This window comes from Sus scrofa, chromosome 8 (assembly GCF_054392235.1).
Source record: "Sus scrofa isolate SSC_HxYL_T2T_F1_AM1 chromosome 8, Sscrofa_HxYL_maternal_Yorkshire_Landrace_v2.0, whole genome shotgun sequence".
NCBI lineage: Eukaryota > Metazoa > Chordata > Mammalia > Artiodactyla > Suidae > Sus > Sus scrofa.
Genome location: NC_139390.1, coordinates 19,101,384 through 19,112,884, shown reverse-complemented (window position 1 = coordinate 19,112,884; position 11,501 = coordinate 19,101,384). Strand labels below are relative to the sequence as shown.

Sequence of the window (11,501 nt, the reverse complement as noted above, 5' to 3'; positions counted from 1 at the left end):
GGCCAGGGGTTGAACCCATGCCTCAGGAGCAATCCCGGCCATAGCAGTGACAGTGTCAGATCCTTAACCTGCTGTACCACAAGAGAACTCTGTTTTTATGTATGATCTGACCAGTGTCTGTTTCTATATTAAATCTCTTATTTATAAGGTTGCTTTATCTATTTCAAGTTTTAAGTCCTTCATCATATACATATATCTTAACTATTCATCAATTCTGCAGACTTCATGTTACATTTTCAAAAAACTTTTATTACAAAAATAATACATGTTCATTGAATAAAACGTTTTAAAATAGAAGAGATAAGGAAAAGGAAAAATAACTTTATAAACTCCCACCAACCATGTCCCTACTGACAATTTTTTTTTCTTGGTCATGCCTGAGGCATATGGAATTGCCCAGGCCAGGGATCGAACCTGAGCCATAGCAGCAACATAAGCTGCTGCAGTGACAATGCCAGATTCTTTTTTTTTTTTTTTTTTTTTTTGCTTTTTAGGGGCTGCACCCGAGGCATATGGAAGTTACCAGGCTGGGGGTGAATTGGAGCTATAGCTGCTGGCCCACAGCAACACATGATGTGAGCCATGTCTGTGACTTACGCCACAGCTCACGGCAGTGCTGGATCCTTCACTGAGTGAGGCCAGGGATTGAACCCACAACCTCATGGTTCTTAGTCAGATTTGTTTCCCCTGCACCACGACAGGAATTCCTGACAATGCCAGGTTCTTAACCTACTGCACCATAAGGGGACTCCCCAACTCACAATTTTCTGTATGTTCTTTCTATGCATATACAGCACATCAATATAATCCTATAGCACCTGCTGCATGTGGAAGTTCCCAGGCCAGGGGCTGAATCTGTGCCTCAGTTTCGACCTGCACCACAGCTGTAGCAACACCAGATCCTTAACCCTCTTATAAAGAGTAATTGGTGTGCGTTTCTCCTAGTGGAGATTTGTAAAGATGGGGAGTATTTCTTACGCAATCCTCACTCCCCAAACCTTGCATAGTGCACTGAACATGGTGGCACATTCAATAAGTATTAATTGAATATTTTATACTGAACCACAGGAAGTTGCTTTTCTTAGAAGTCAAAAATGATCAAACAATGGCAACTTCATGTTGTTCAACCTAGTGGATGGATAGATGAATGGATGGATGGATGATGGGGTGAATGAATGGACAGAGAGACGATGGATGATTATAATGCTTTTTACCATAGGCGGTGCTCTTCCACATACCTGGTGATTTTAGCGATCAAAATTCTAGATCAAAGTATTGTGACCTCTTAAAGAAGATGGGGAAAATTCTGACTTCTATTCTCAATTTGGTTATTTTTTCCATTTGTTTATGACTGTTATTTAGCCAATTACCAAATGGTGGTGTCAATTCTTTTCATCCACAGATGCATTCAACTTTTTTATAAGACTGCAATCTCCCTGTCAAGAGTAGATGGATCATTTTCATTTTTCAATTATTTGAACTTCAGTTTAGGACTTTGGTTAATGATTCTGCAAGACATTGATTAGAGAGGTCTTTTCCTTTCCTGATTTAAAGCATTTATGTTATCTTCTCTCCAGCTCTCTTTTATTTGTATCTAGTAATTGTGGATCTAAATATATGACTGTGGTGATCAGTCACAGACTATATTATGTGAATTTTTCAGGAAGCAAAATCTTTTTTATTTTAAAAAAATCATTTCAGAAGGTTGTCATTAATCAGGCTAAGGATTTTGGAAGTAAGTCTTAAATAAAATGAATTGTTTTCAATAAAACACTATAATAGCAAATCACGGCTGCCAAATCCTATTCAATATCCCTCCTATTATAATATCTTTGTATAATTTCTAGAGAAGAGTTGCCACATAAATTATCTCTAAGAGCCTGTCCTTACGGCTTGGTCTCTAAATACCACAGAAGTTGGTAGTTTAGTATGATGTTTGATAAAAACACATAGTTGGCTGTCCTGAGTTCTCTTGCCTTCCAGTTCTGTCCCGAATAAATTCTGTTACTTCGGGCACATTACCTGCCCTCATAGAGTCTCAGTTTCCTCCTCTGTAAAACGGTGCTATAGACTGAATGTTTTGTCCCCAACTCCCAAATATATATATATTAAATCTTAATGACTAATGTGACAATATTAGGGGGTGGGGCCTTTGGGAGGTGATCAGGTCATGAGGGTAGAGCCCTCACAAATGGGATTAGTGCCCTTATAAATGATACCCCCGAGAGCCCTCTCGAGGCAGAGTAATGAATGAATGATGATTTAGGTAGGTAGTGTGGGAACCTGGGCTTCGATGTATTCTTTTCTATAGTTGCTGATTAATATCTTGATGCATTCTTTGGTATAGCTGTGGATTAATGTCTATGATTTGGGCGTTCCAGGAAATAACATTCACAGGCCTTGTTGTTAATAGAAAATATATCTGCTTTACGTGTGGGTGGATGTTAACCTCTAACTCACCCCTTGACTGATGGGGAAGGATTGAGAGGAAAGGCGACTTGCAGTCTAGGGGAAAGAACAAAGTAGCCATAAAACTTAGGGGGCATATTCATCTCTAAGACCCCTATTGGATAAGGCTGGCTATAGGGAGCTGGACAAGGCCAATCAGAAACAGGAACAATGTCTAGACCCCACGTTGGTACCCGCATCCTTAAGAAATAAAAACCTCCGTAGAACAATGTAAAGGGAGACTCTTCCTCCCCCTCCCAGTCTGTGCTGGGAGCTGTTTGCTCTCCTGTAATAAAGACTTGGCTTGCTTGGCCTCCCGTGTGTTCTCGAAGTTCATTCTTCGGCTCGGTGAACAAGAACCCAGATTCTGGTAACATCTTTCCGGTAACAGCCTCACCTTGTCTGCCATGTGAGGTTACAGGGAGATGAGTGCCATCCACGAACCAGGAAGTGAGCCTTCACCAGACACTGAACATACCAGCCCCTTGATCTTGGACTTCCCAGCCTCCAGAACTGTGACAAATAGATGATTGTTTTTATAAGCCACCCAGTCTCTGGCGTTTTGTTAGAGCAGTCTGAAAGGACTAAGACAAACGGGGGTAATGTTATCTTGGAGGATACAGTCATTCATTCTTTCAGTCAATACACACTTACTCATGTGTCCAGGCCCTGCTCTCAGCAGTGCTATTGGGTGGCACAACTCCATGTAAAATATGTTCGAACAATACAGGCAGCCCTTCGAATGGGACGGAACTGAATCCTCACATTCAACCAACCATGGGTCGAAAATATTTGGGGAAAAAAATCCATAAAGTTCCCCAAAGCACTTGAATTTGCTGCACACTGGCAACTATTTACATAGTACTTACATGATTATTAGGTATTATAAGTAATCCAGAGATGATTTAAAGTATACGGGAGGGAGTTCCCTTCGTGGCTCAGTGGTTAACGAACTTGACCAGCATCCATGAGGCTGCAAGTTCAATCCCTGGCCTCGCTTCGTGAGTTAAGGATCCGGCGTTGCTATGGCTGTGGTGTAGGCTGGTGGCTACAGCTCTGATTGGACCCCTAGCCTGGGAACTCCAAATGCCTCAAGTGTGGCCTAAAAAGACCAAAAAAAGAAAAAAAGTATATGGGAGGATGTGCTTAGATTAAATGCAAATACCACACCATTTTATATACAGGACTTGAGCATTCTTGGATTTTGTTATCTGTGTGAGTCCTGGAATCAATCTCGCTTGCGTACCAAGGGACCACTGTGTATTCACTTTGCTTTCTAAGTGCTGGGGATGCTGTGGGAGAGGAGGAAGGCGAGGCTTCTTTTGAATCTTCTGTTCTAGTGCAATATTACTGGCAACTCGAAGATAGAAGCCAGTTCTTGAAGCCAGCATGTCGTAGTTGGGGAAGGTATCTGGGTTCAGCTCTGCTATTAATTGACCTTGGGAAACTTCTGAACTTTTCTTCTCAATTCCCACCTGGGCAAAATGTAAATAATAGCGTTTGCCTCACCGAACCTCCCAGAACTGTCTAGACAGTTACATCTGTTAGCACTTTACATACATTATCTTAATTCAGTGAGATTATCAAATAAGATTATCTCCATGATGACCTTTGTAAATTATAGAGACGAAAGTGGCAATTAAAATTCTTACTTAAAAAACAAAAACCTCAGGTTGGTTTGAAGAAAGCAGTATTTTTCCAGTTTTTTGGTTAGAGAGTTAAACGATCCCAGAGGGGTTTTAGAATTCTTCCCAGCACTTTGCAAGGAGAATTTATCCTCAGAATCTCCCCAAAGCATCACCTCCACTCTGCTTATTAGCATTAACTGGGAAACATCTAAAAAAGATACCCACACCTGGGCCTCACCCCAAACAAATGCTTTCTAATCTCTGGGGGTGGGGCATTACAAACTTCTCTCAGGCTACTCTAAAGTGCTGCCTGGGCTGTGAAACACAGCCCCAAGGAACTGCTTTTCTAATCTAACACCTGTGGTTTTGCCAGAAAAAACTTCTAGGCATTATAATTGTTCTGGGTGGGTGGTGGTGGTTTGCCCAGCCTCCCTCCCATCTTCTAGAAGGTGGCACCTGCACAGAATTTGAGTGCATGGGCAGTAGGTTAGAGGATCTGCCCTTTGACTTTACAAATGGCATTTCCAGCATTTAATATGTTTTATCATAGTAATGAAATCACTTTTGTAATTGAATGGCTTCAAAGATTACAGAGTGCTTTCAAATAAATACATCATCTCATTGAAATAAGTTTAATTTTTTCAGGAATAATTTCTTCAGAAACATATACTCATCATAGGAAACTTTAAAAAGTATAAAAAGGAGTTCCTGTTGTGGCTCAATGGGTTAAGGAGCAGACATTTTCTCTGCAAGGATGAGGGTTTGATCCCTGGCTTTGCTCCTTGGGTTAAGGATCCAGCGTTGCGACAAGATGCTGTGGAGGTCACAGATGCAGCTCGGATCTGGTGTTGCTGTGGGCTGCAGCTGGAGCTCCATTTCAACCCCTGGCCTGGGAACTTCCATATTCTGCAGATGTGGCCATTAAAAAAAAGTATAGAAAGGTGAAAGAGGACATTTTAAAAAATCATCTAAATCCTATTATCCAAAGACAATTACTGTTAGTATTTTACAAATTTCTTTCCAGTTTTTTTGTTTGTTTTGGGTTTTTTGTTTGTTTGTTTTGGTCTTTTTAGGGCCACATCTGCAGCATATGGAGGTTCCCAGGCTATGGGTCGAAACGGAGCCCTTGCCACAGTCACAGCAACAACGGATCTGAGCAACCTATACGGGAGCTTGCAGCAACGCTGGATCTTTTCCCCCACTGAGCAAGGCCAGGGATCAAACCTGCATCCTTATGGATAACAGTTGGGTTCTTAACCTGCTGAGCCACAATGGGAACTCCCTAGTTGTTTTCAATGAATTAAAATTTTGTCAGAAAATGCAACTTCATTGTAAAACAAATCAAATGCAGAGTTTATAAAGCAAAAATTAAAAGTTCCTATCTTCTCCCTCACCCTCCACTCATCCTAATGCCTACACCCACCTTGCCAAATCACTTTCTTCAGAGGCAGACATTGTTAATGTTCTTTACATGCAAACACTCTCAGGCTTTTGCCTCTATAGGCATAAGTTTAAAATTTTTTTTTCATGGTTGTATTCTTACAGTAAATGCAATTTTTATTCCATTTTACTCCATTGAACATTATATCATAAGCTTTCTTGAGCATAATTTTTAATGGCTGCATAATATTTTATTGAATATGTGCATTATAATTTGGTTAATTATATGCTGTTGAATAATTAGGTTGTTTCCAGCTTTTCACTGTTACAAATTCTGCAATGACTCTCTTTGTTACATAAAGTTTTTTCTGTTCTACTTAGGCAGTTTCTATTTAAAAAAAAAAAAAAAATCCACACTCTGGAAGAGTATTCCTGAGTCACAGTGATAATTCTTTTCATGACCTTGGGAAGTCGGCTATGCAGGTACCTGCCTGTTTTAAAGTAACACAGAGAAAGAGCCATGGGCTTTGGAGTCAGATAAATTGTATTCGCATCTCGGCTTTGCCATGATTAGCTGTGTGACCTTGGAAAGTAACTTAATCTCTCTGAGTCTCATATCTACATGATAGCAATGCCTACTTGATAGTGGGATTAGGAAGGTTCTTTTGGAAGGAACTTAAGGTAATACCTTCCCTAAATAAAGTCACAGTAAAAAAATGTTTCTTATACTTCCTTAAACGTATTTTTTTGCTTTTTTAAAAAAGTGAGGTATAACCTATACAGTAAGGTACATGCGTTTTATTTTATTTTTTTGATTTCGATTTTTTCTATTATAGTTGATGTACATTGTTCCTGTCGATTTCAAGGTGCATACATTTTAAGTGTGCAGCTTGATTTGTCACGTGTATAAATCCACGTAACCATAATGTAGACCGTTTCCCTCGCCTGCCTCCGGAGCGTCTCTCCTGCCCCTGTTCCTCAGCGATCACCGCCCCTCCCTCGAGATAATCACTCATTTCTACTACCATGGATCAGTTTTCCCTGTTCCTGAACTTTATTTAATGGAATCCAATAGGATGTCTTCATGTGGATGTTGTCTTTTGCTCAATATTTTCTCTGTGAGCTTCCTTCATTCTGTTGTGAGTGTTAATAGTTCATTCTTTTGTGTTGCTATACACCAATCCAAAGCATGAAATGTCCAGCATTTATCTGCCCATTCTCCTGTTGATGGACATTTGAGTTGCTTCCAGTTTGGAGCTATTATGAACACTTTTTCACATGTCTATTGTGAACACATAACACGTTTGTATATATACCTAGGGATGGAATTGCCGGATCATAGAGTAGATGAAGGTTTAGCTTTGATAGATATTTCTTTTATCTTTTAGGAAGACAAATCTCGAAAAGTTAAAATCATTTGTTTACTCATTCAATAGATGTTTGTCAAGTACCTCATATGCACTAGGTGGCATTCTAAGTCCTGAGGTATAGGGGCTCTAGGGTTAGTCAAAGGAGAAGTTCAAAGATGACATTAAGGACCACTTTTCCTTTTTACCATCTGTAGAGTGTATCAGAGTATTCAACTTCATCTTCAGGTTTGTGTTCTCATAGTCTCAAGAAGGCTGCCACAGCTCCAGGGTATCGTATCATTACAAGACCTTATCCAGAAACGAAAAGGAGTGGGAAACAGTCCTTCTTGTGCATGTGCTTTTTATGTCCTAATCAGGGAGAAAACGTTCCCCCAGATCCCCAGGAGACTTTCTCTCAGGCCTCACTGACTAGGTTGCATCAAAGCTCATGCTCTAGCAGCCAAGAAGTTTGGGATAAAGTGTATTCAGCATTTTCAACTTCTTTATTGAGATGTTCAACCGGCAAAGAGGAAGAAGGAAACAGTTAGGCAAGGGCAATCAACAGTGTCTGTCACAGCTATTTTATAGCTATTTAAACTTGGAAAAAAGACTTTGCCTCTTTGAGGCTTTCCCATCAGAAAAACGGGGTCACTAACATCTGCTTTAGAAGAATGGGTTAGCTTTAAATGAAATAAAATAGCATATGATGAGGTGGGCACATTATAGATTCCAAATAATTTTTTTTTTTTTTTTTTGTCTTTTTGCTATTTCTTGGGCCGCTCCAGCGGCATATGGAGTTTCCCAGGCTAGGGGTCTAATCGGAGCTGTAGCCACCAGCCTACGCCAGAGCCACAGCAACGCGGGATCTGAGCCGCGTCTGCAACCTACACCACAGCTCACGGCAACGCCGGATCATTAACCCACTGAGCAAGGGCAGGGATCGAACCCGCAACCTCATGGTTCCTAGTCGGATTCGTTAACCACTGCGCCACGACGGGAACTCCCAAATAAATGTTAACGCACTCTCTTTATACTATTCTTATGCCCATGCTATTCGATGTTTGCGGAGATCTCAAGAACTGAAAAAATGACAAAAACAGTTTGAAAAGGCAAAAAGGAGAAACAAGGAGCATGCATTTCCTGTTGTGACATGTCTATGTAATTTATAAATTTTATGGCTAGATAATGGGGACCTGCTGTATAGCATGGGAAGTCTACCCAGTATTCTGTGATGCTCTACATAGGAAAAGAATCTGAAAAAGAAGGGACATGTGCACATGTCGAACTGGATCACTCTGCTGGACAGCAGAAATTATCACAACCTTGTAGATCAACTATACATCAATAAAACTTTAAAAAAATGAAAAAAAATAAATACATGGCTAGAGAAATTGTAGCTTATTATTTTAGGATGCAAAAAAGAATGTGGAAATCTGAATCAGTTACAAGGAGATGTATTGCAGTTAACTAAATTTTGTTGCTTCACAAATACATGAAAAAATACGATCATGTGAAGGATATTGGATACCAAATGGGCTTTATTTTCAACTGTTTGTTTTAATAGCTCATGAAAATATGGTGGTGCTTTTTATGGCTGTAATGAATTTTAGAGATATGAGACTTCACTGCAGCTTTCTAGTACTAAATCTTTTTGGTGGAGATAAGATACTCAATTTGCTGGTGTCTCCATGCATCCTGGTGGCCAATTCCTCCTTCCATTGTTATTCATGCTTTTCTAAAAATTTCAGCCTGTGAGTATGGGTAGAAGGCGTGGAAATTTCAACAGTTGGTGCCTAGGAAATTGATATCATCCTCCATGAGCTTCATTTGCCTTCCTCATGTTTATTCTTTTTTTTTTTTTTTTTTTTTGTCTTTTTGTCTATTCTAGGGCTATTCTCCTTTCTTAAAGACAGAGCTTTCCCCCTTCCTGCGTAGGGCACATGATGGCTTCTTGGCATTGTAACTTTAAAAAGAGAAAGGATATGTAGGTACATCAAGACTCCTTGACTCCAATAGCAGAGATTCAACTTAACTTCTTTGCCATAAAGACAGAAATAATTGGCTCGCATAACTGAAAAGTCTAGGCCATGTTGACCTCAGGCATGGCTGGATCTAGGAGCTCAAATGCTGTCAATCAGATTGGGCAGTGCCTACGCTGTACCTGCTGTTAACTACTTTGAAATCAGGAGAAGTGGCAGAGTCATGCAGTTGGGCTTTTTATAGCTTTTATTTCATTTCCTCCATCTTCATCTTTCTTTTTCCCTTACCTTTTTCTTTCCCATCCAAAGTCTTAAGAAGTAGGTAAGATTTGATTTTAGTTTGGGAGAATGAGTGTGATGTAGTTGTAGCAGTGTTGATTGTAAGTCTCAGGGGTGGGACCTGCTTATTCTAGCTCTTGTTTTCTACCATAAATCCCCTTGTCCAAGAAAAAAGTAGAAAAAACTTTGGCTTCACTAGGACAAGTGCCTAATGTCTCATTCACCATTATATTTCTAGTACATCATAGTCCAGTGGCTGGAACACTTCAGAAGTATTTACCAAGTATTACCTAAATGTAGAAAAGAAGAAATTCAAAGGCTACAGAATTTTCCTCCCTTTAGTTGTCTTAAAGAGCATGAACTATGGAGGCAGAGTTTTGGGGCTTAAAACCAGACATCCCAGCTTTGCCCTTTGCATCTGTGCAACCTTGGGTTTGTCACTTAACCTAGTTTCTTTCTTTCTTTCTTTCTTTCTTTTTTTTTTTTTTTTTGGCTATGCCCAAAAAATGTGGGACTTCCTTAAGCAGAGATTTAACCCGAGCCACAGCAGTAACAACACCAAATCCTTAACCACTAGGCCATCAGGGAACTCCAGGAAAACTTTGAAGAAAAAAAAAAATGGATTATATGCTTTTTTTTCTCCATCTCTTTTACTGGTACTTGGGTGGCTATTAGCCTAGGCCAATTTCTGGTTATCTATTGAAGCAAATTACTACCAAAATTAAAACAATATTTAATTCTGTCTCATGATTTTGTGATTCTTGGATTCAGACAGGTTCAGGTGGATGATAATTCTACGTCATGAGTGTCCGCTTGGGTCACTCAGTGGTGTTTAGCTTATGGATAACTACTCTGAAAGGCTTCACTAGCTTGTCCAGTTTCCTGGAAGGGCTTAAGCTGGGACCCTCAGCTGTGGGAAGCTCCCACAAGAAGCCTCTCCAGCATAGTAGTCTCAGGTCAGTCAGACTCACATGGCAGCTTAGGGCTCCCAGAGAATGTTCCAAGGACCATGGAAGTGAATGCTTCCAACTCTCTTAACGCTTAAGCCCAGGCTCAGAGTGAGCTTTCATCGTATTCTATTGATGAACACAGTTACGGAGCACACCTAAATTGAAGGGGAGGGAACATGGACTCCATCTTTCTCTCTCTCTCTCTCTTTTTTTTTTTTTGTCTTTTAGGGCCTCACTTATGGCACATGGAGGTTCCCAGGGTAGGGGTCCAATTGGAGCTGTAGCTGTCGGCCTATGCCGTAGCCACAGCAATGCCAGATCCAAGCAATATCTGTGACCTACACCACAGCTCGTGGCAATGCTGGATCCCCAACCCACTGAGCGAGGCCAGGGATCGAACCCACGTCCTCATGGATGCTAGTTGGGTTCATTCACAGGTGAGCCACGATAAGAACTCCCTGACTCCATCTCTTGATGGGAGGAGTGTCAAGGAATTCTTGGCTATTTTCAATCTTTCACACTATATACCTAAGAAGAGACCAACAAATGCTATGACACAGGTAGAGTCGAGTCGGGGTTTCACAGTGATCAAGGATGAGAGGGTTAAATGACTATCGTAGGTTTAGGCAGAACAAAGACTGAGGTTCCAAAGAGTTAGCTACAGCCAAATTGCCACACGGTGAGTGAAAGATTAATAGATTAACAAACTTGTTAAACATCGGAACTACTGAATAGAAAAAATTAACAATATACAAGGGAAAATGGTAATATGCTTAATAGATAAAAGGTTACTATCCTTAATACAGAAAATACTTTTTGAATTAATAGTAGAAAAATACATCTGGAAATGCAAGGGACCCAGAATATCCAAAACAATCCCGAAAAAAAAAAAATAATTTAGAGGGCCTACCCTTTCTGATTTCAAAAGTTATTACAAAAGTATTTTAATCAGGGCTGTGTGGCACTTGCATGAGGATAGAATATAGATCAACGGAACAAAATTGAAAATAAACCGATTTATGGTCAACTGATTTTTGATAAGGGTGCCAAGAACAATTCAGTGGAAAAAAGATTAGTCTTTTCTAACAGTGCCGAGACAACTGGACATCCACAAGCAAGAGAATGAAGTTGGGGAGTTCCCGTCACAGCATAGGGGAAAAGAATCTGACTAGGAACCATGAGGTTGCTGGTTCGATCCCTGGCCTTGCTCAGTGGGTTAAGGATCCCCACAAGCTGTGGCGTAGGCCAGCAGCTATAGCTCCGATTCGACCCCTAGCCTGGGAACCTCCATATGCCGTGGATGCATCCCTAAAAAAGACCAAAAAAAAAAAAAAAAAAAAAAAGGAATGACGTTGGACCCCTTCCTGACACCATATACGAAATAATAATAATAATAAATAATTCATAATGGACCAAAGACCTAATGTAAGAGTTTAAATTGTAAGACTCACAGGGTTAAATATTTTAGTCCTTGAATTAAGCAATGGT

The 11,501-nt window shown here is 40.2% G+C and overlaps 1 long non-coding RNA gene across 2 annotated transcripts in view; it reads right to left on the bottom strand.

The window, feature by feature from the left end:
* Window positions 1–228: 228 nt before the first annotated feature.
* The window catches only part of LOC102157952 (uncharacterized), a 46,838-nt gene continuing 35,565 nt past the window's right edge, over window positions 229–11,501 (bottom strand). The window contains exon 3 of one of the 2 annotated variants that reach the window (XR_001298223.3): window positions 229–3,032. This is a non-coding gene — a long non-coding RNA (uncharacterized LOC102157952). The remainder of the gene's footprint in view (window positions 3,033–11,501) is intronic. The other variant, XR_014812272.1, reaches the window with a different exon arrangement.